General features: G+C 44.8%; 1 protein-coding gene across 2 annotated transcripts in view; it reads right to left on the bottom strand.

Moving 5' to 3' along the window:
• drp2 (dystrophin related protein 2) overlaps positions 1-25,663 on the bottom strand; it is a 127,387-nt gene that overhangs the window by 99,859 nt on the left and 1,865 nt on the right. Inside the window, exon 2 of one of the 2 annotated variants that reach the window (XM_056600383.1) lies at positions 6,001-6,063. The exons of the other annotated variant lie outside the window; for it this stretch is intronic. The gene's annotated coding sequence lies outside the window, so the exon portion shown is untranslated. The remainder of the gene's footprint in view (positions 1-6,000; positions 6,064-25,663) is intronic. 2 annotated transcript variants of the gene reach the window in all.

The following is a 25,663-nucleotide window of genomic DNA, read 5'->3' as shown; positions in this document are numbered from 1 at the left end:
GCAACACATCTGCCACATCCTGACTCCCATCTGGAGGCAAACGGTTGTCAAATCTTTCCTCCCCCCTCCAAGAAGGAAGGTTTGGAGGGAAGGGGGACGTTGGCCGGGGCTCTGGAGTGATGCCTCGACAGGGAACAGCACTTTCCACACCTTACGCTACAGCGAGGAGGGGCGGCACTGAGAAGACAGAGTGCTTGTCCCTCTGAATGGGACCCCATGCTGAAGTGCACTCAGACCAGTCAACAGCGTTTATGCTATTATTATGCTCCGGTAACAACTAGAGGGGGAGAGAGAGGAAAATACAATTCAATGAGTACCTAAAGAGGGTTTTGTCAGTGGAAATGGTGCGCACCCGTTCAAAAAGATTCCAGTGAGGTGACGTGATTTGGGGCTGTCTTCCGTGACTCAACGATTTCTCGAGAGCACTGATGGGTTGGAAGGACAGGTTGAGACCTTAAGATATGTATGAATGAATTATTTTGAATATTATTTTCACATCCCTAAAAAGATGGTGTTTTCCACCCCGTCTCTTTTGTTCTCCTGCCAAACTTGACCTGGTGATGAGGAAATAGTTTAATTTTTTCAAACTCTGCATGATTGTAGTGAGTGATTACATCTGCGATTGTCCTGTGCAGCAGTGACCGATATTGCCAGGTGTATGTGCCAGCTGTACAGCTACACCAGCAATACCTGAGCATTCCTGCAGAGTGGGCACGGGTGGCCTGAAGGGTGATTCGAAAGTGGAGCAGTTTGAAGTGAAGTTTCACCACCATGGGAAAATCCCAGCATACTTCATGTGAAAGGGAAAGCCCTTTAAACAGTTGTCAGTCAGGGCAGCGTTGCGTCAGGCGTTCTGAGTTCGGTTGAATCCCAGGCGCGCCGGGTGGTGCTCTGGAGATGAGATGGGGGACATGGGTAACCCAGTTAAGCAGAGGGCTGCGTAGTGTCGTCTAGACGGTGCAATCAAGGGCATTGAGTGGAGATATACTCTGCCTCCCTCATGGGGAAACAGGTGTTTGATGAAGTTGTAAAGGGAGGATAGAGGGCAAGTGCTCCCCCGGTGGAGTGATCAGGGTTTGAAGTTTGATCCCAGCCAGGAGGGGTACTGGGTTTGATCCCCAATATCCGCAGTCTGTCTGTTAGAATTTTTTTCAGTAAGTTCCCTATCCCCCCGTACCTGACCTGTATCGGATTTCACTGACAGTCACTTTCAATAGGAGTGCCTGCTGAGTGCTGAATGACTTTATGAACTTCTCTATGAACTGATAGCTGCATGCGAGTGCAGAATCTGTAGGCAACGTCATACAATTTTGGTATCGAAGCGTTTTTGTTTTAAGTTTGTAGTTAGGGCTGAACGATTCATCCAATCAAACCTACACCGCGATGTAATAAAGGCTGCAATATTTTTTTTAATCAAACTTACTAACTGGAGTTCAGTAAGATTCGTATTATAGTTATAGTTAAATAAAGTTGCATTATATCAATTCATGCATCAATTCATCTCAACACATAGGGCTGGCCAAAAGGAAATAGCAGTTTATATGTTGACTGCTTCCAATGTTGTGTTATTCATACCATAGAATGATTTATTGCTTGGTTAGTGAATAATACAGAACATAAGGAACTTAAAAATAAAAAAACACATTTTAAATCACAATCACAAAATTGGTCGAAATAATCACAATTCAATTATTTTCCCAAATCATTTAGCCCTAGTCAGAGTAGTATTGACCAATCAAGTGTGGACTTTGGTTGCATAAAGGTAAATAGATTGTGTGGAGAGCAACAATCGTGGAACCCATAGGCTATCGTCTGATGACCTTTTACCATTTAATTTGCTTTAATATTTGAAACACCAGAAACAGATTAAAAAAGCATCTATGTTTGTGTATTCTGTGGAGAAACATTTGACTCAGCTTCAAATAAAAATATATAAATATAATCTCTAACTCCATTCTTTCATCTCAAATTGCTTTATCTGACCATAAACAATGACTGGCACACAGAACAGAAAGTCTCAGCCAGGATATCTGAGACCCGGCTACAATGGAAGCCCAGAAATATGGCCTGTCGCGTATTGCCAGAGGTAAGTAATCGTCGGACCATAGCTGATGGTTTCATGAGATTGCTGAATGACTAAATGGTAAATACGGTTGGTGGGTTGGTATGCCCAACAGCATTTGGGAAGGTCGACACAAGGGCAATGTTTTACAGGGGAGAAAGCTTTACGGCTTAGAATGATCAACATATTGATCAAGCACTGGGCGGGCGAGACCTGTCACTCCACGGAGGTGCTGCTCCACACTTCGAACCGAGGAGTGCAGGAGGTAAGAGGGATGAGAAGAAACCCAGAGATCCAAAAAGAGACGCGGAGTATGAACAGATGGATCAATAGCAAGCAAACAGTAGGGGGGGGGGGCAGGGGAGGGGGGGGGGGTCGAAGAAAAGGACACATACCGAAACTAGAAGAAAATTCCCAAAAAACAAAAAAAATAGAGAAGAATGCACGCAATGGAGGCGTAGCATATATTCTGTTACAGAGCTGATGCAGGGAGACAAAGCGAGAGAACGGGCCAAGGAGAAGACAGTGAACAAACATGGCGGTGGTCTTGGTCCAACACTTCCCATTAAGCCCGAGTGTGGAATGAGATGGGAGGCGCCAGGAGGGCTGGCTGTCACTCTCGTTCATTTCCACACACATCAGCGGCTCCCATGGCAGGACCCTGCCTTTCCCGGCTGTCAGAATGAGGAATAATACATATCTTAAAACATAATGCTGCGGCAAGCCCCTGCTCCTGCCGGAAAAAAAAACACACTCCACCTCCGCCTCACGACGGAGCTAAAGTAAGCAGAGGTATCAAGGTGGAAACAAAAGCGACGCGAGAGGATAAAGAGCTACAGTGGCCGTGTAGACGGTGTGATAAAAGAGGGTAATGCCAGGGAGGCTTGGCTGAGCGTGTTCTTCTGAGCGTCTCTGTGAGTTTCGAAGAGTCACGCTCACCCTGGGTTTTGGCTGGAAATTGAGTGGTAGGGCAATTCTTACAAATAGAAAAAGGTAGCAACGAAAAAGGAGCTCCAGGAACTCTTTTAGTAGCTTAAGTGGGACCTGAGGCTGACATAATGCCACTTTTCCATTAGCTTGTAGATACACACTGTGTTATTGTACACTGTACCCTGAGAGGCCTTGGTGTATCGTAGCCTGGGATTCAGGCATGAATCAGTCAGTGTTATTGTACACTGTACCCTGAGAGGCCTTGGTGTATCGTAGCCTGGGATTCAGGCATGAATCAGTCAATGCGGTAATGGAAAGGTATGCTGTGATTCTGTGTTGTTGATGATCGGTTCCTGGCAACCCAGCGCACTGTACGATGAAGGTAAGTGTTTCCGCAGTTAAGATGCGCTGTGTACGTGTTCTGTGTGTATGGGTGGTGGATTATGTTCAAACAAACCAACAAGGCAGCACCCCCACATTATAGCAGTGTGCTTTGCTAATATCCACTAAAAATAGTTTTTTTTAGCTTCAGGTTGCGCTCTTCCCCTTAGTTCTCAGTTCTGAAGAACAGAACATAGATCAAGTTTTTAACCCCATATAACAGAGCAACCTGTTCCTATAGGGCTGCATAAACCTCCCACATAGTTAGATTTAAATACAGTTCTAACCTCTTTGACACCCTTGTAAGATTCTGATGTATTTCACGGTCTATATACTCCACACTAGTTATGGCTGTATCCTTATTTTGTCCTGAATTAAGTTCCATTCAAGCGTTCTAATTTAATCTTATAAACAAGCATTAAATATTGCAAGACAACATTGATGCCAAGTGTTTTGTTTTACCACCCTCTTTGTCTTCCTAAATCGTTTTTCTAATGCGTTGATATCATCTTCATCTCTCTACGGTAATCCCTGGTTGTCACTTGTAATAACACTGTTGATTAACCCTGATTGTCACCACACATTCTATTTTTCAGGGGAAATAGAGGTGGGGTTAGGGATTTGAACAGCCAAAAGGCATGGCAGAGAAGGAAGGTAGCTTTGAAGATAGGGGAAGATGGCAAAGATTGAGAATGTTGTGAAGTAGCAGGTCAAATAGTAGGTGTTCACCAGGAAGGCAATCTGCCAAGACCTTGGGTAATCACCTATATCGCCCATGGCACGAAAGGCCTACTTCTAACCTTCAGAATGCACGCAAACAAAACATTGTATTGTGTAGTGTAGGAAGCTAACTGCATTAGCCTTTCCATAAGTAAAAGTACAAGGTTTAGACAGCAATAGGAAAGCCAATGCATAACACCTTTAAAAAGTGCTTACCCAATTTCCTTCACCTTTCCTGTCCAGAGCATTTGGAGTGTGCTTTAGGAGTTGAATAAATAGCTTCCCACCCCAGCAGAACGACACGGTGTGCCCAGCAGAGGTGGGTGCTGGTCAGACACCGAGAAGTACGCTCCCCTCCCCCGCGACATCTGTGTATGCACCCATGCACAGACACGCATGCATGCATGCATGCGTTTGTGCGCGTATGTCCTTTCTGTTAGTGTCCTTGCCACCCTTGCTCCCTACCAACTCCAGCTGTTCGATTATTCATTCTGAAACACCACAAGGACCTCGGCCAAGATGGCTTGCCGGGGGAGGGAGGGGGAGAGGGGGAGAGGGAGAGGGAGAGGGAGAGGGAGAGAGAGAGAGACTATGGATGAGTGAGCGAGTCTGGGAAGTTTGTGGTCAGGTCAATGTGTAGAAGTTGCGAAAATGGATTCTGAGGCAGACTTATAACTTAGACTAATTGGACAGGAAAGTGTATTAGCTAGGGTCCTGGCCGAAAGGAAATGGGTTTGATTGCCAATGCCCACAGACGAAATGCCTCACTCCTGCCTGCCCCAAACTGACCTGTATCTGAAATTAATTAAGTCCTCTTGGACAAAAGACTGCTCTACCTCAAAGGATAGTATATTTTGGTGTTTGACTATAAAAAGTTCAGTAGAGAGTTTCTCCAAACTTCTTGAACTGCTTTGGCAGCAAAGAAACTAGCTTTTTATCAATATTTATGATGACACTAGATTCTAGATTCTTTCTTTGATTCATTGGCCATAAACATGGTCATTAAATGTGTATTTAACAGCAATATAAAAAGGTATGTAGCACGGGCAAAGCAGCCAAGATGGCTGCATACAATTTGGCGCAATATCAAACTCTAAACACCGGTGGTAAAATATGTTGAAAACGTGTGTGTTCCCTTCTGTCGCCTCTGCAGCATTTGTAACTGAAACTCTCTACAGCTTTAATCTTGGTATAACTTTCCCCTCACCTTATGGCACTTTGATTATGTTCATTGATATCAGTTAATTATGTGTTCATCATGATACAATGGCCCCCCGTTGTGTAACATTTCCGCTCTTTACCCTTCCCAAAGTCAGAGAACAAAATGAAAAGCCCGAAATAAATCCAAACCATGCAGGCAATAAAGAGGCAGCAGCCATCTGCCACTCACCAAAGCCCAACAAGACAAAGCTATGACTTCCAAGAACACTAAATACCAGCAAGAGCCTCCAAGTGACACTTACCACCAATTTAACACCCTGAAGCCCAGAACAACGCGTCAGTGTGATGTGTCTGCAATGTTCTGTCATGGCTAGTCTTTATCTTGTAGAAAATCTGGCACACATGAGACTGCGTTCAAAAAACATCTTTCCATACAACTATGTTCTATAATCTTCTACACTTTTTCTCTTTTTTTTTTAAGCTTGGACCCTATATTGACTTAGACTTTTCTATAGACTTCAGTAAGTTGTACCATCCCCACCACAAACGCACACACACACACACACACACACACACACACACACACACACACACACACACACACACACACACATGTCCCCCATTATTTATTCCTGCGCTGTAAAACCTGTGAGACGTAATTGCATTTTTTATCACATTCCCATTGAGGTCAGCAGCGATGAATTATGGGATCAACGTTGAATCATGGGAGTGCATTTCTATTTTACCTTCCGCTGGTGCCATTTGTCAGCTGGTCAGAGCCACTCCGCACCTTGATGGTCACACAGAATCTGGAGAGAAGACGGACCATCTGCTTGTTATAGATCGTCAAGTTCAGCCCCCTATCCATAACCATGAACCATACACTTCATAAAATATCATTTTGCTTTAAGTGCTTTTACCATCTCCATAAAAGACCGTTGAGGGAGCACAACCGATGTAATTCACATCTGATGTAGTCCAGACTTCCACGATGCAAGTTTAAATCAAGGGCAAAGTGCGATAGAAAACAAAATCACGCATTGGAGTATGAACTTTGTTCGCCGTCTTAATCATACTCGCACGTATAATCAAAAGAAAATGTTCTCTGTAGTTTCGCAGTTTGTGTTTTAAAGAGAGCACCAGAAGAGGGGTGAGGGAGAGAGAGAGCAAGCATGGGAGAGAACATTGGAAGTGAGCCAGAAACGAAGCCCCGCCCCCTAAAAAGTGATGTGAAGAAGTGTTTTGTGCAGCTCATCCTGCTTTCATAGCGGTTTTGTCATCATCTGCCGCAGAAACCCTACTTCAAAGACCCCAGTGTATGCACTCATCAGTATATCTCTTGGATCTGCTAAAACACAGCGCACCAACCCCCTATTCTGCTACTGTATTCACACCGTCCTGATACTGTCCACCTACCGCGGCACGCACACATCGCCATCCACGCACTCCACCCACGTTCTGCATACACACATACTGTATATACATGCCGGGAGATCGCTCCCAGAATTAATGTCAACCAAAGGATACGCTAATCACGTACAAACGCAGAAATATGTGTGCGCTTTAATTATGAGATAGTACAGCCACACTCAGCAGTTTCCTTTCAAACCTATTATCAAATTCTGTATTACTGTCATACCGGATTTAACCATCGGATGTGTGTGTGTGTGTGTGTGTGTGTGTGCGCGTATGCGCGCGCGTGTAGTGTTTGGAAGGCCATCCATACCAATACTACATCCAGTTGCTTGTGCGTTCATGCGCACACCCAAGCACGTACGCAGGCACCCACACACACACGCCGTACACACACGGGCTACAGGGTCAGGCTGAGGATGGCCAACTACACGCTCATTCTATTGCTATCCGCTGTTGAGCCACTGACTTGGACAGAGTACAAATCCCCAGGACCCCCCCACCCGTTTAGGCTTCCTCTTTTCAGCCAGTCAGATAGTCAGAGTCCCTACAGTCTGCATTCATCTGGTGTCAGCTACATTTAACTACAGTCAACTACATTAACCTACAGTCCCTACAGTCTGCATTCATCTGGTGTCAGCTACATTTAACTACAGTCGACCACATACATTTACAGTCACTACAGTCTACATTCATCTTAAGTCAGACACATTAAACAACACTCGACTATATCTTTCTAAAGTCACTACAGTCCGCATTCATCTAAAGTCAGCCAAATGTAACTACAGTCGACTCTATTTATCTACAGTCACTACAGTCTACATTCATCTAAAATCAGAAACACTTAACTAAAGTCGACTATATTTATCCAGTCACTACAGTCTACAGTCATCTAATGTCAGCCACATTTAACTACAGTCGACGACATTTAAATACAGTCAATACAATCAACTAATAAGCTACAGACATCTACACTTTCTTCAGCTACAGTAAAGTCAGCTAGAGCTACCAACTCAACCCCTTGCTTTTGAATGACATTACTTATCAAAACTTTGACGGGCGCACACACACACACACACACACACACACACACACACACACACACACACACACACACACACACACACACACACACACACACACACACACACACACACACACACACACACACACACACACACACAGAAACATTTGGCAGGCAGGGTAATGGTAATGGCGGTAACCGTGGTTGCGTTGACACAGGAATGCCGTCTACTGCGGTCGCTGACATCTTTAAGATGAATGGTAGAAACGAGGAGCATGAGGTGCTCTCCCTTTACAGTCTATGAAATCAGCCATGGTTGAGGAATGAAAAAACAAATCCAATCAAGAACATTGATTTTTCGTGTAGAAATAATGTCCAATGTGGGTGATCGATCGGGAGCCATAAAGCAACGAGTTTAAATGCGATGGCTTTTCGCTTTCACATAGTGTGTCTGCCGGTCCATCGCTGCACGAAAGGCTCATATTAAGGCTAATGAATGAATACGTCACTCAAACTTCAATTGTTTGATCCCCCTAGCATGGAAATGACTCAACTCCAGGTAGCGTCAAACAGATCGCTCCATGCTACTCTTGGTATAGGTTTTCATTCTCTACCCGTGAGGAAGAGGATCTCAAGTTCAACCGGAGGTCCAACTTCAGCCAGTGGAAGACAAGCATGTCAGTCATGCTATGCCTTCATAGAGAGCTTTCCTTCTAAGCTACTCAAGCAATAATCATAGGAGTAAGTACTAGTCAACAGGATGTAAATAAACAATGTATCAACAGGGAGTACTCTGTCGCACGAGCAGGAACCCATAGCTCATGAAATTTGGATGGTGATTTTATTAACTAAAATGAATGGCTGCCTTTAAAGGTACTCGGGTCCCAACAGGCATAATCATATATCACTACGGTGTTATTTAATTTTGCCTTGCATTTGTTATACAGTACACACAGCCCCACATTTTGGTATCTCCACACTATAAGCCATGTCTACGGCTTCCCCTGCTACTAAAGCTATTTATGACACGCCAGCATTTTCTGCTGATTGTTATGAAACAGTAACAATGGTGTAGGGAATGAGAAAATAACATGTCATTATCTCCTCCACCAGCTGAGCTCAATGAGCTGAACGCTGGAAAAATTTAAAATTACCAATAAATGATGACAGACTTCAAAGTCCCACAATAACCCGTTTGGCAAAATGTGCAAAACCCATTTTGTTCACCTAGTGGCCAAGTTCCAAGCTCTACTCGTGGTCAGATCCCTGAGGCATGAGGAAAGAGGACATGGCACGTTACTGCTAGAACCATAGTCTTCAAAGATCTCTTTGTCTCCATCAATGCCACTCACCTCATTACCATCCATCTCTCCCCCACGGATCATTCATAGATTAAAAAAAGGGACAAATCTGCCAATGACTCATCAGCTAGCACGTAGTTGGTAGCTTCGTACTACGTAAGATTAAAGCTGTGGTCGACAGATGTATTTATTCATCACTGAAACTATCAAGCTAGTCATGTGTTTTGGATGCAGGCCTGAAGAGAGGGGTGGGACTTTTCGGTTCAATACTTTTTGGATACTTAAACTTAGTTTCTCCAAATTGCCTACCCCAGCTTTATATATGCGTGTGTTTTTTTTACTTTTTATCAAGGCTCCACACTTATACCTCAATGGCTCCTCTGATCTCAGTCGGGGAGGCTGGCTTCTTGCTTGGTAAGGGTTTCACATCTCTCAACTCATTTCACCCAGTGCCATCATCCAACCACACACACACACACACCCGCAGAGCCCTGCACCCCCCGGGGTCGCTTCAGACCCTCGTCTGCGAGCCTTCCTCGGGGTCATTAGACAATGCTCTTTGAACCGAGCGGGCACTTCAACAATTCCTCCTCCACCCCTCCATCTTCAGACCGATGCTTGTTGAAAAGCATGCAAGCTGTTCATCGCATAAGCGGGAAAAAAAGATCCCTTGTTGTCTTTTTCCTTTACCATGCATGGATTATTTATTCCCTAAAACACTGAAATGTTACGTCTGGCCGAGAGAGAAAGGGAACAAGGAGAGATTCAACGTCAAGGGTGGGACTCACTGAAGACTTATTTCTGACTCGAATCTCTCATTTCACATCGCTTAAGGGTAAAACCAAATCGCTGTGCTCAGCATTGCAATTAGGAAACACCTAATAAATCTGTGGCCGTGTAGGGAAAGTAATGGTGGGCTTCACCTCCCTATCTACAAAGCAGGCCGACAACTGAATTATGGCTATTTACTATTCCTTTTGTAATTTAGCGCTTTTACCCACAGGGCCAAACACAGGTAATTTAGACACATTATTTAATGAAGGAACAGGTAGAGGGTAATGCATCTTGCTCAAGGAAGGCCTACAGGTAGGCCGTGAACAATTGGGATCAAACCAAGCACCTATCAGTTCGGAGTCAACACCCCGCCCTAACTGTAAGTACACTATTCCACAAACAACTCTCTCTCTCTTACTTCCCGCAAGGTGCATTTCCCTACGTGCCGTCTATGTTTCCACTCTTTCGAACTGAGCCGCAGTGCCTCCCTCGCAGTCACTTTCATAACCCCTCCCCCTCCCCACTGCCTCACCCGGCCCCAGACTGCTCACGACCTCAGCCCGCCTCGCTGGAGCTCCGTAGTGCCGGCTCCTTCCTCTACCCCTCCCCGGTGTTTCAGGTTCAGAGAGCCACAGCGTTTTGGTCCCATTACCCTGCAGGCCGGCTCTGACCCCCGCCACCGACCACGCTGACATTCAGGCACCACTAAGGGCCATTAAGGCCCTCGGGGTCCTTATTTTACTGACATTCAGGCGGAGGACCCCATCTCTTTTTGTTTTCTTCTTTCTTCCTTTTTTGATATGAAATAGCGAATAATGAATTCAGCGTCCTTGACGACACACTGGTTGTTTTAAGGGGTGTAGCTGTTTGAGATTTTTGCAACCAGTGACTGGAATGATCCATTTTTGGAGCATTGAGGGAATTTAACAAGCGGGCATTTCCCAAAAGACCATATCCAAAACCCATTCATATTCCATCCTTAATAACCTCTATAAAATAAAGCTGCCTAACAGGTCCTCTTAAAAAAACATAATATGGAGATGAACTAGCCACTGACGTCCTCACTCATGAATCGGCTTTGTATTCAGAGTATCAACAGGAACTAGCATGCAGGCATTTTGAGTCATTTGAAATCAAAGTACAGCTGAGTGATGCGGTGATGGACTGCAGCACCCCGGGCTTGTGTTTGTCCGACCAACGACGTCATCCGCCCCTTAAGGACTAGGCGCTACAGCGGAGGATGTAGGCCAATAGAGTTGTGGGGGAGGTGCCATTGTAATCACTCAAAGTCAATTGAAGGGAGTGAAAAAAAAGTGGGTGAAAAATGCATTAATGGTAGAAAATAGTAAAATATGTCAGGGAACTTGCTCAACTAAACCGTTTATCGCGTGGAGTTGCTGTATTGGAACACATAATGGCAGTTTTACCAACTCAAATTAACTTGTCACGTCTCGTATTTGAACAGGATTAAAGGAATGAAGTGAACTCATTGACAGACACGAGCGTTTGAAACATTCAGAAAAGTAATTACACAAAGGTGACGCAGAGATATAAAACATATTTTTTTATGACCGTTTTTCTCAGTCGCTTTGGTACATTTCTCTGATCTGAATTGAAATTTGCAAAACAGTAAGTGCATTTCTCAAAACAATTCGTACAAATAGCAAAACACCATGGATTTCATACAAAAGCCATTCTCTTGCTCAAAATCCTTAGTTTGTTTCTCAAAAGTAAATATCTTTGTCAATGAACATGTCAGTGCCATCACAATGACAAGTCCTTGTGTCATTGCGTACGGATAAGACAGTCAAATTGCTTTGTCATGTTGTCAATATAACAGTGTACTCTGGGGGGATGTTCTGATGTAAACTATGGCTTAAGTTTTGAAGACAATTATTGTAAATTGTTAGTTACACCTTAGTGTATGTTGGAGATTGATTGCAAGAGACTGGACAAGATTCACATTCATGCTTTGACTGTTTGGAATGTAATTTGTTGACAGACCATGTCATTGCTAGAAATTTGAACATAGGAAAGTCTCCTTAGGGTAAACTGCACATGAGTTGCTGTATGAATTACAGTGCAGTCTTCCTACACCTCCTGACGTTCCTGTCTGTTGGACCACAAATTCCATTGTCAGACAATGTTACATTGTGTTGTGCTCCAGCTATATATATACTTGCCAGTTCATGGTTCAGGAGATGCACCTTTGAGCTATTTCAGTAAACTGGTTAAATCGTTGGTTGATCTAACACTTCACACATTTCCCTTCTTTAGAGAAAGTCAAGATTCACCTGGTAGCAATTTACCAATTCAGGACAGATTTAGAAAAGAAGTCTAATGGAAATGTATAGAAATATGCTTGACATATTATGACAACTTGTTCAACCATTTTGCATGTAAAGACTTATGCAATGAACTAATGCCTAAATGTTCTGGGGGTGAGACTATTCAATAGAGACCCATTACAATACATTTTGATCAACATGACACAAGCAATTGATAATGTAGGAAAGAGCAGAGAATTGTACATAATCATTTGCATGAATGTACCAAAGCATTTGCAACTTGTTCAAATAAATGAGAAACTACTTTTTTGATGTGCACAAGTGACACAATGATGTGAGGATTGAACAGGTAGTTTGAGAAATGTACCAATGCGACTGAGAAAAACTGTAATCTATACCCGAGAGCATTAAGTTATTTCAATAAAACGCATGAAGGACACCTTCATGACTCACTCCAGAGTTTAAATGTAAGCTCAAATGAAGTGGCACCCAGAGGTGGGAGCTTAAGGCGCGTTCATGGTCCCGGTCATAACGAGATGCGTCGATGCTTTTGTGTGTTCCCAACAGCGACCGTTCATGTGCACTGCGTTCGGAATAAAAGCTCTTCACAGCAGGTTTTTTTTATCTGATAAAAACCAGTGAGAACTAAACAGAACTTAGAGGGATCAGTTTCAAGTTTGAACGCCTTCATTACCTAGTATCACCTACTATCCTTTTGCTTTTATTTATGAGAAGCACATTGTATTGCCAGTGTATGGAAGGCTATACTTGCCCTTATCTAGAGCTGGCATACCAGTACACAAGGTTTAAAACTGAGCAAATTCGATGCCAACAGACGGTTACAACGTCAATCAATAGTAAAGTATGTGATATGATGGTTGATTCTTTTATATTGAGTAAAACGTTCATGTTCCCCCATGTTCATGCGCGTCACTAGTAAACCATACGTCACCAACTGGGCAACTCTGTTATCGAAATCTGGCCCCAGTTGCTGAACAGAAGGAGAATCATTATAGCGCCATGAGGTGTCGTTCACAAGAACTTTCCGACGTCGCAAAAATGTTTCCCCCATAATTCCCATCGATAGCAGGACGTCCCGAGTTTGACTCAAAGCTACAGCATCAAATCAGATACAGTGAAGCCCAAATCTGCCCATGATCCGCTCCTGGTTTTCCCATTCACCTCCCTGCCACCCTGATCTCCCCTAATTAACCAAACCACCTCCACCTGTGATCCCTCTATATAAATCCTCTCTCTCCACTCAGGCCACGTTTATACGTAGCAGGGTATTTATAGAAACGAATATTTCCCCCCCCTCCGTTTTCAAAAATAACATTGTGCACACAACATCGTTTTCAAAAAAGTTGTGGTTTACATCAAAACGCATAAATACGCCGTCGAGCGCAATTAAAGCCATGCAAGCCAATCAGAATCCGCAGAATCAACAACAACGAATAACACGAGCGTCTTCCTGTAACAAACAAAATGTAAACATAGGGCGCTCATATGACGTTAAGCATTTCCTGGCGCATAATGTGACGCTTCAGAACCTAAAACCCTGTTTCCCCCCGTTGACACGACAACACATAACCGGCGTTTTCAGAAATCTCCACTTTGGCCGGAGTTTTTAGAAATGATCGTTTTCTGTGACAAAAACTGTGTTTTCGTGTAAATGAGAGGCCAAACCGCGTGGAAATATCTGCGTTTTCCCTTCGTGTAAACGGGGCCTCAGTCTCTGCCAAATCGTCTCTCGTACTAAAAGAGCTTTCTCGCAACTCCAGAACTATTCTACAACGCTGATCCTGCCTGCTTTCGACCTCTCGCCTGTCTGATCACCCGCCTGTTGTAGAGTCCCTGCCGGCCCGGTCTGCTTCCCTGTTTCCTGCTCCTCGCCTGCCTGTCGGCCCTCCCGTTGCCGACCCGTTGCCTGCTCGCTCCTTGTCTTGTTCCGGTAATCTTTGATTCAGTTTCTGGACAATAAAACCTTTGAACTGTTCCAACACTGGTCTCGGTCTGTGCTGTTCTTGGGTCCAAACTCACGCCCCATTACAATGTCTTCAATAATACGTCTTCATATGATCTTCTTCAACATAGGACATAATGCCAATTGGATCACTAACGAATACTGTGACGAAGAATATTGTGTAAATTGGGATTAAAAATTGGTTTGAAATCCTTTCACAAACCAGTTGGTGAACGTTCTACTCTGCTCAGCACTTGGGTACCTTGACATCAAAGTGCCTTTTCAAAAGTCCCTCCAACATCACAACAGAGCACACAATGCACATGGTTGTATGGAGCACACACCCATCTAACAGTTAACCGTCTTGCCCGGCAACTCACTGGAGGGTTCCGGTGAGTTGCCGGTCTCTCTACTTAAGGATTTGTCCATGAACAAATTCATCTTTAGAGAAAAGAAGGTCGAGCGATGATGGCTACCCACAGAACACAGAGGGAACATATCTGTGAAGTAAAGGAGAGGTTTAACCTTCCTCTGGTCACAGTTTATACACATCAATGGAAAACTATAAAAACACAAAGGCAGACAGACAGGCAGACAGGCACACACACCAATAATACTAAAGGTTCGAGAAAGAGACAGAAAGATTAACAGGGGATGTAAAACAAGATGGTGGTGGGATGAGGGGGGGGGGGGGAGCCCTTATTAGATACCCCCCCCCCCCCCCTCCAAACACTTAATAGAGACATTAATTTCATTGCACTATCACGGCCACTTCCAGGGTGAGGAACGAAGGCAGTGGGAGAACCAATGGCTTTCATGTTCGACGGAGACGTCCCCCAAGGCGGGCCATGGTAACCGCGGGTAACACAATCCCAGCCCGCTAATGAAATAACCCACATTGAATCCCCCCCCCCACAAAAAGATGTCATTACAACGTTAGGTTTCCTTTGAATTTTCGCCGTTGAATTGAAGCAATATTGAATCCCATTCGAAAAATGAAGTCCCGCACACATTATAAAGTCGCCAGGTGTAATATTTCAAAGAACTCTTAGCTGAAAATAAGCATAAACATATCTGTAGTCGATGCTGACTAAGGATTTCAATACATTATCAGTAAAATCCCATCCTACAGCTGATATATCTTCCAACTCTAAAATGCTGGTCAGCCCGTACCTCTCCATGAATCTTACTAACGACACTCGCTAAACCCATCCCATAATGCCACCCAGCCAGCCGAGCTAGACTAGTTTGCGTCACACACAGCCAGACCCATTTATTGAGTATTGTGAATTCTGACAGTCTCCCGCTTACTAACCAGGAGGGGCTCAATATAACACACTGCAGAAAAATATTCCCTTTGAAAGCGAAGAACGAAACAGCCAATGTTGCAATAGAGATGACCTTACTCGGGAAATCTGTGTCCAAGCACACGAACAACAGGCACTAACGCAAACACAGTTATACAGTTAACAAAGTTGTTGATTCATATATAAAGCATCTCCTATGGAAGACAGCGAGGCGTGATGAGCACAACACAAGCGGGGACATGAGTATCTACAGACAATGGGGTAAGCTGTCTGAGAAGCACGGCTCCTGCCTGGCCTTCGCAAGTTTGAGTCAATCTCTCTCAACTCGCTGGCAGTGCCAATTCCTCCCATCAAAAAACACCTTGCGCTTCGCCCAGGTAAGTGCATCCACATAGCACTTGGAAAGGGGAGCTGTAGACAAGATTTAAAGAAACACAAAGAAAGAAAAGATTTTGTGTGCTTTAGTGCTTTTAACCAAAACAGCACGTATGCAAAAAATTGGCTGAATGCTTCGATTAGTTGTTTAACTTGCGGTAGGTTGTCATCGCCATGGTTATGTGTGTTAAAGAAAGACACTGCCATGTGAAGAAGAAGTATTCAAACATCTGGGGCTGGATGAATAAACGGTGCTGAACAGAGAAATACCCTCAGAAGCATGCATTTTCAGGTTCCACCAAATTCAAGATGTATTAAAAAGACAGTGAGGTGAGTATATGAGTATATCTACAGACCCTCGACACAATGGTTAACTCTGTACTGGTGGGTACTAGCCCAATTCAACACAAGCCAACATTACAACCCAATTTGCAGCGGCAACCGGTTTTCCAAATGTTAATCGACACCATTGACTTTTAAGCCGTATTCCCCATTTACTTTTGTAATATATGGGCAATCGGTTTATTGAGAAATCCAGGTAGCTATGGGCGTTCTGAGAACAAAGTTTAGGGAATTACTAGGCAAGTCAATTTGGCAGACACTGGGCCTAAGCATTAACCACTGGGGGCAATAGTGCAATAACTAGTGGGCAGTGCAATCATCCTTATGGATACATTACTGCTTATTGGAGGAACTGTGTGTGTGTGGGGGGAGAGGGGGTTGGGGCTGTGTGTGTGTGTGTGTGTGTGTGTGTGTGTGTGTGTGTGTGTGTGTGTGTGTGTGTGTGTGTGTGTGTGTGTGTGTGTGTGTGTGTGTGTGTGTGTGTGTGTGTGTGTGTGTGTGTGTGTGCACGCGCTTGGGTAGTGCCTAGACTATGTTTTTTATAATGTGTTTCAGAGTTGGGGGGATGCCATGTGTTTTATGTTTTATGTATGTCTATGTATAATCTTTATGAATGCGTCGCCGTGTTTGCTCTTTGTGTTCCCAAAGAAAACTTACTTACACTGATACCTTTTTCCAATTTCGATGCAAGATGTTATTTCAATTAAGATTATCAAATCCGCGAGTGCATTCAGTGATTCTGATACCCCCTACTCAATAAACGTGCCCTAAAAAAAATGAAACATGCTCTTTAATTGTTTTACTAATTATTTACTCATTTTGACAACCGTTTCCTATCTTAATACAAATAGCCCACCTTTTTTTTTAAATAAAAAAAAAGCTGAGATTTTCAGCTTATTTTCAGCATAAAAAAAAGGCTTAAGCATATAAAACAGAAGTCTCTTAATGCCTGGCTCAGAATAGGTGCCGCTGAGTATTTGCGTGCGGTATACATGCATGCTCGCAAAACAAACAACTCATTCTCTGCAAAACAACCACGGGCCGGTATTCAGAGCAGAAAACCCCACACTATGTAAGTCAAATCCTGTCTCCGCCACGCTGGGCTGAGGCCTGGTAAACACGATGGCACCACATTGACATAAACGAAAGAAGTCAAATGTTGACTCACGGCTCAACAATTCCAAGCAATAAAAAAATAAAAAAGATTGCCTGGCAAATCCATATGCGTAGTGAAATTGTTTCAGGCCTACTTGAATCTATTGTTGCATTTCTTTTGACAATGCACAACCTTTCGCTCTGCTGCTTGTGTCCACGCTTGTGTCTGGACACAAGATAGTATTGGATAAATGTAAAGGTATTGTCGATTGTATTGTTTCTATCATAGCAGTTCCTAGTATAAATTATAATGGCAGTGCAACTATTACAGAACTGAATAAATGAATCAGGCAAATCAAAAGCCTAATAGGGAAAGAAAGAAAGAGGCAGCAGCGATTGCAAAACAAAAAAAGGAAGAAAAGCCATGTGGAATAACATCTGACTGCGGAAACCACAAACGTTTTTTTTGGAATAAAAAAACCATACAGACTTGTGACTGTCTCACTGGATTGTGTTATCGCAGAGCGTGCTTGAAAGCACACATAGAAGACCTGAAGTCATCATCGTTCCGGCGGTTTCAGAGCATCATCTCAGAAACCAGCAGGCCTCTGAAAGGAATAGGTAGCATTCAAGAGCATAACGTGAAGCTACGCCTGCAGCCAAAACTCTCCCATCACTGACCCGCCACTTCTAAGAGAGAGGGAGAGAGAGAGACAGAGAGAGAGAGAGACAGAGGCAGAGAGAGAAGCAGAGGCAGAGAGAGAGGCAGAGAGAGAGGCAGAGAGATAGAGAATATATTCCAGCGCAATGAACCTGGTTAGACTTTCTGACTTTTGTGTCACCGCATTTCCCATGGTCTTATTCACGCTCCAAACCACACTGCAATAATTCAGTATCCTTCCACTACTCTTCCTTTTCAATTTCACTCCCTCTGCCCTGACCTGGGAAATTAAAGGCACCACCTAGCGAGAAGGACCCCCCACACACACACACACACACACACACACACACACACACACACACACACACACACACACACACACACACACACACACACACACACACACACACACACACACACACACACACACACGAGGAGGACGTCTGAAGGCATAAGACTTGAGATGTAAAAATAAATAAAAAAGTAATCCGTGCAACATGGGGCCCCAACGGCCTGGGGGCCCCCCGACCGGGAGGAGGTGTTGGTGTGTGTCCGTTTATTTGCGTCAACATGTGTGTTTTGCTGATACGCAGCCATGTGTGAGTGTGTTTGTCGCTGTTTTGCCAGCGCCACTGTTTGCATGAACGAATGTGGGATGGTGAGTTTGTGTGTGTGTGTGTGTGTGTGTGTGTGTGTGTGTGTGTGTGTGTGTGTGTGTGTGTGTGTGTGTGTGTGTGTGTGTGTGTGTGTGTGTGTGGGAGTGTCTTCCCGATTGGCTTGAGGACATGTGGAGAGGAGCGTGTTATGGTGTGATGTCAGGTCTAATTATCCAGCCTCCTTCTAAAGCTCTCATTACTCACAGGCTAGCGGGGTCAGGCCACAAAAATACTGGAGGAAGAGGAGGAGGAGGGAGGAGGAGGAGGAAGATGAGAAGGAGAAGGAGAAATCAAGGGAAGGGGCCGCATGGGGAGCACTCACTCAGCACCAATTTCTTATTCATATGCTGCACCTCCTTCCCACCAGAAAGAGCTGACAACAACTTTGATGAGGGCACCGGCACCCCCTTCTGGACTTCCTTCTCCTCTTAGATCACACAAAGAGAAAAACTGCAAAAGGACCTCTAAAGCCAAGTCAAACCGGCAGAGGAGTCCAGCATGTGAGGTTCAATCCCTTGCAATTCTGTGATTAAAAGTCAAATCAAATGGTTCATGTTCAGTGCAACACACTTTTAAAACACGCTGAGACTTACTGTGAAAAGGGCTGGCTTGGCTTATCAATGATGGGCTGTTGAGTATATACTGCACACAAGGATTCATCGTGGAGGGCTTGAGTGCCAAAGCACATTCCGACATCTTGATCTTCTCATGATTCCTGACGAACCTCATTGAATGCTGCCACCCTGAAGAACACCAAGCGCTCTGCCATCTCACTTTGCCAGCAGTGTGTTGTGAGTGTTTGGCTACTGGCCGTCTCCACTGTACAACAACACTGCGACGATAACATAGTAGAAGGCATCACTGTGCCTTGAACCAAAACAATAATCAGCTTTTACTCCTGCAAAGAGGGGGCACTTACAGTCCAAAGCAAAGATGAAAGTTTTGTACGAAGAACACGTTTCTACAAATGTATGTTTTTCATGATTGCAGGAAAGGAAAATTACGAAAGCAACAGTGTCCATATCCATCTGAAACCATGACAACAAGGGTGCCTTTCGTTTGTCCCTAGACGTTTCCACTGTGACGAGAACGTCCAACGGTAAGTCTGTTTTGAAATAATCAAATAATGTGCACGTGTAATTTCTACCCTCCTCTTCCATTTTATTCACTTTGTATCAACAAGGATAATTCAAGACAGCTGTGTGTTTCGCTCTCTCCCTCTATCTCTACCTCTCACTCTACCTCTCTCCCTCTCTACCTCTCTAATTGGAAGCTCACATTTGCTATCTCGCAGTGCCAATATCAAAGATCAATCCTGTCGAGACTTTCTCTGCATCAGATTTTCCCTGTTCCTGGGCCATCCGTTAGATAATGCATGTGTGCATCTTCATTTTGTAGTCCTTCATATTTAAAGCCACCACTCACATCCTAACAAACTATCACTCGATTATTAACATCAAGTGAACTGAGGTATTTGAAGTTTGTAGTCTTTGAAGTTAAAAACTTAACAAACCCCAAAAGATCAAGATGATGTGATTGTGTTACTGCCCCCCCCCAGCATAACCTCTAGTGGGAAAATAAGGGCTGTGTGTTTACAAGAAATTCACACCCTACCTGCATGAAATGATCAAGTACTTCCAACCCAAACCCGAGTCATGCATTGAATCCTCTAATCTGTGTGACAGCGATCACGATCCCAAGCATAGAGACAGGGGGCTCACACTTGTGAAATACGTGGCCGAAGTATGTCCTCATTGGTTTGCATGCCTGGGTCTCTAGCAAAAAATGTTCCTTTCCATTTATAGTTGCTTCATATCTGTATAGAACCGAGTGGTGGTGTATACAGTATTCGGTGGTGTGTATACTGTGAATCTTAGTTTGTGTTCAGCAGACTGAAAATATCCCTAAACGAGGAGAAATAAATAAGACGATACTTTCATGAAAACACTGAGTGGGAAGCGCCAAGTGTTGCAGCGTACATTCTTCTCCCTCCCACTGCCTCATTTGCGATGCACGGAGATCCAACAAGCCAGATAGTTCACATCTCACCCAGAGTCATACCGCAGCTAAACGCCATGAAGCACTTGCCCATCTCACTGTGTGGGAAAGAAATGGTTTCACACTGCCAAGAATGGGAACATGCAGGGCTTATTGTCATAGCAGAGCATTGGGCTGTTTGCAGTCTTCACAGCCATTGGTTTTACTGTGACTCACTCACAGCTCTGCCTGTTACCGCTGAGGAGGGATGCATGTGTTAAACATAATAAAACCAGAACACAAACCAGACAAACTCTACATCTTGTTCTGCCGCTAGCTGGACATCAAACTCTAATAATTGGAGGGGGGATCATGGAAGGGGCCTTTGCAGCAACAGAGAAAGAAAGTGAAAAGGTTGAGATCCTTTTAGGTGGGACATTTGAGAAGGGCGGATCAATCTACTGGGTGATTATTTTAGTTAAAGTAGCGATTCTAAGCGGCGACATACTCAAAGGTCAATTACCACCAATTGAAGGGAATGTGAGCGGCAGTCAATGGCCTGGCGCTGCTCTGAAGCCTTGTGAATCATCGGGCGCCAGAGCCCCATGGCCTCTGTAGGTATGTGAGGAAGAGCAAAGTAGAACTGTTGGCTGTATGGTGCGTGGATGAGACTATGGATTCACTCGGTAATCCCACATGATGGCGATGTGTGATTGAGAGCAATCGGCTCAGCCATCTCTAGAGATTTTCAGGTTTGTTTTTCTCTTGTTGTTATATGCGATACCGGCCAGGCTAGAGTTAGAGTATAGAGACAAAACAATCTGCTTTGTCACCTTTTGCCATTGAAAGCTTAAAAGTAAAGACATCGGGTGGCACAAAACCTTATCTTTAGTCTCAAACTTGCCTGTGTTTGCCTTTTTCTTTTGCAGTGTTACATGGTATAGACAAATATGATCGAGCACTGAGACGTCAATTTAAAAGAAACTCTGAGTCTGTTGGAAGGGGGTAGACTTCTTTTCGTGATAAACTGGTGTCTGTGGTCTGCATAGAAAGAGAGAAGGTTGAAGTCTTTCAAGCCACAGTAATTAACCTAAAATCTGCCAGATAACAAGACAGATTGGGTGAAAGGCACTACTACACCTTTTCTTTTTACCGAAAAGGTATTTTAAAATAAAAGCCCAAACACACATATAACCTGGCCATATTTGATATGTTGATAAACCTTGATGTTTGTCAAATAAGCAAAACGGTCTACAGCTATACTGATGGGAACAGGGTTTGGTAGACTGAGCAGACTGTTGCACTTAGAGAACTGGGGTGTCATCCAGATCCAGTGATCTCTTACAATGATCTTTCCATTAAAACAACTCTTAGGTAGAGGTTAAGACGAAGGCTAAGCTGTTGATATTAAGGAACCCGGTAACCTTTTTGCTGGGAGTCAAACACCTCAGCCACTGAACTATCCAACATCTACCCCAAACTCACACATTGTGTAGTATGTTTGTGTGTGTGTGTGTGTATGTATGCATGTGTGTGTGAGCGCATGTGCGTGTGTGTGTGCGCGCGCATGTGCATGTGTGTGCGCGCACGCATGTGCATGTGTGTGCGCGCACATGTGCATGTGCGCATGTTTGTGCGTGTGCGCATGTGTGTATGTGCGCGCATGTGCATGTGCGCGCATGTGTGTGTGTGTGGGCGCGCACATGTGCATGTTAGTGTGTGTGTGTGTGTGTGTGTGTGTGTGTGTGTGTGTGTGTGTGTGTGTGTGTGTGTGTGTGTGTGTGTGTGTGTGTGTGTGTGTGTGTGTGTGTGTGTGTGTGTGTGTGTGTGTGTGTGTGTGTGTGTGTGTGTGCCTGCCTCTTTATTCTTGGAACATGCTTACCAGCTCCTGAACTTCAGAATGTTGGCATCAGGGGCCGGGCCGGGCTCCGGTGGTGAATGTCACTTCATTGAATAAATGAATGCTTCAGATCTCATCCCATACAGAGGGACACAACTCACATACTGACATATGCCTCTAATGGAGCACTGACACTCGAGTGCTGGACCAAATAAAAGGATTTTAGCAAGCAGGATATAATTGCATCCAGCCAGAATGACCTTTAACGTTTGATAAATCATAAAGCCCGAGAAACTACCATTAGGGCCCCTTGAATGGGGAAATACCCAGCTTTGAAAAACGATCTCATCGTCCCATTTAAAGCTGTGTAGAGAGCCCACTGACGTGCACTTGCATTACACACACGGCACGCACAATGATCCATCCCAGTTATTTTGGACAAGCTGGGACGCCAGTGCTGTCGGGTGCCTCTTTCTCTTTTGTAGTTAACTCCCAACAAAGCCCGTCTCATTCTAGTTAACAGGAGAGGGATGTCGTATTGAATTCGGAATATCTACCTCCCTCGAGTCAATTACGCCGAGCATCGCGATGAGGCTTCGTTAATCCATCCTGTGTCAAATAGGAGGAGCCCTCTCCAGGGAAAAGGGTTAGCAAACTCATCTATAGATGCCGTCTAACATTAATCTGTCGTTAGCCTCTCTGTTGGTTCGTCTGACAAAAGCAGCCATTTTCCTGGGCTTCTGTGAGACAGCTCAGGCAGCCGTGGCTCGTGTAAAGTCTTAAAAAGAATGACAGACTCCGACTGCGCAAAGCCAGGTCCCTCTGGTTTTCTGACGGCGGGGCCCCTCGCAACGTCTGCAAAGCGTCGTTGCAATAGATTACAGTGAACACATACAGTGCTCCAACATCCCTCAGCGCTACAAGACAGGGACGGCGGCACAAACGTGACGGCTTGACACGGTGCAGGTTTAAAATGCCTTTCTACTGATTTGACAGTCACGGCCATGCATCAAGAGGCTATATATCATCCGCCAGGAAGAAAGAGGAAAAAGGAGAGCACTGTTCTCCACCTCATTGGAGGACGACGATGCTTGGAAGCATGCCAAAGTACAGTTTTAGCAGATTTCTTGGTCTCTGATATCGGATAGTGGGTTGAGTGTGATTGTGCATTTGTGTGTGTGTTATAAAAAAAACACCTTGCATCTGCAAAGGAGGTTTTTCGATTAGCTAATAAGAACGATTCATGGTATTTATCAGAAACATTAAAGAAACCCCGAAAAGAGGACCAACGGCAATTTCCTAAATCAAAACAAGCTGTGTGATGTATATTAAGTTCTACACCCACTGTTCCTCTGCTGAGTCCACATCCTCTTCCCCAGGTCCGCTGAATGCACTATGCATATTAAGAGGCATCGGGCCAGCTTCTGAGCCCCAACACAGACACAAGAGCACAGCCAGAGCAGAAGAAGTCTGATCATGCACCCGACTCTCAGGCCCCCTCATAGAGGCCAGATTTGAGTTGTGCCAGCCATCGCTCCCACCGTTAAAACACGGGCAATGATAAATGCACCGAGAACCGACACAAACAGAAGAAGAGCAAACTATTCATTCCCCCTGAACAAACGTGGAAGCGGGAACTTTTTTAGACATTCATCCCAGTCGGGCCGACATTACTGATTTAAATTGATCCCTGGCATAGCAGCACTCAGCAGCAGGATCCATTAAAAGTTTGCAGCACACAGTATCAAAGCCATTAAGTCAAATTAGAGGGAGAGCCACTGTAGTGCTGGCTGATGTAATGCTATTGACCACAGTGCCTCTTGCAGGCTGAGAGCTTCGACCTGAATAGCTGCACATTAAGCATGCTGGCAGTGATCGGGACCTCCACGAACACGGGCTAAACTGTGCAATTAAAGAACAAAGCTTAAAGCGGCTGATTGCCGAGGATGCAATTATGCATCCCATTCCCTGTTGTAAATAAAAAAGCAGCAGAACCAGTGCAAAGCAACAGGTTTCTAATGGCAGGAAGTTGGAACATGAGACCAACATAGTGATAGAAGACAAGATGCCTCTATTTGTGTGTTCCATGTGTGGGACCCGGCTGTAAGACGCCACATTTAATTGGCTCGTATTGCGCTATTTGCTAGAGCAGAGATAAAGCAAATCTATCCAAGCATGAAAATATACATCTGTCTCCAAAGCCAGATAAAAAAATAAAAAACAAAGAACCATCTGTACTTCACAACATTTGGACAATTAGGTCAGACAGCATAGCCACTTCTGGGGGGAAATGGATTTTCCTTCATCACACCGTCCTTCCCTTCATTGCACCCTCTTACCCCCAAACACGGAAAAGTACTGGCAGAAAAGCCATGTCGCAGAAAGGCAACCACATGCACCAAATCACACTGAGAAGAAAACGACCAGCACACCAGAACCCACACTCTTGTGCGAGAAAATGTGTGTGTGTGTGTGTGTGTGTGTGTGTGTGTGTGTGTGTGTGTGTGTGTGTGTGTGTGTGTGTGTGTGTGTGTGTGTGTGTGTGTGTGTGTGTGTGTGTGTGTGTGTGTGTGTGTGTGTGTGTGTGTGTTCGTGTGTGTGTGTGTGGCGTACATGGTGTTCTTGAAGTTGTTCTGGTGTCCTGTTGTGCAGAGCAACCTCTCTATGACTCTCTATCCACCCTCTGCCTCACCCACATCGTTACACATTGCAAATGGAGGAGAAGAAGTCAAACACATCTACGCTTTCAGAACCACTCCCTTCACACCACTACCACCAGAAACCTTTTACCAGGGGATTTGCCGTTTAAAGGCACAGTGGTCTCGGTGAACAGGACCTCAAAGCTGTTCAACCGTAGCAGAGTGAGGCAGGGTAGGGGAGGGGGCGTGGGGGTTGGGGTGACACAGTCAGTAAATAACCAGCGTAAAAAAGGTGTAATTTCCCGTTGACGAGCGGCAGACAGCGATGCGTTTAAACGCTAATAGGAAAGCATCGGTCACCACTCGTCGCATGTTCTAGAAATTACATCCCCCCCATCGCCCTCCCCCCTGCCGGGTAAGTGAGTGTGGAAGGGGTGTGGGGGGGGAAGTATCACTGTCTTGAAGGTGAGAGGAGGGGAGGGGAGGCAGTGTGGACGTGCCGCCGGGGATTTATGGAGTTGGCAAATGGATTCTGAAATCCCAAGCTTCCAATATCCGTCCATTTGGCTGTTGCCCCGCCCCCCCCCCCCCCCCCCCCCCCCCCCCCCAACTGGGGTGAGGGCGATGGGTGTGGAGAGGAGCAGGGGGTGGGGGTGGGGGGAGGGCCTCGTTGGTGGCGATGGTGGGTGTTACCGTCCGCTTGACCGAACACACGGCCTGCGCGTTCTGCTGACGACGGCGCTCCAAGGTGCAA

The sequence above is a fragment of the Gadus chalcogrammus genome, chromosome 10 (assembly GCF_026213295.1).
Source record: "Gadus chalcogrammus isolate NIFS_2021 chromosome 10, NIFS_Gcha_1.0, whole genome shotgun sequence".
In the NCBI taxonomy this organism is placed as follows: Eukaryota; Metazoa; Chordata; class Actinopteri; order Gadiformes; family Gadidae; genus Gadus; species Gadus chalcogrammus.
The sequence above is the reverse complement of the archived record's forward strand: the minus strand, read 5'-3'. Positions and strand labels throughout refer to the sequence as shown.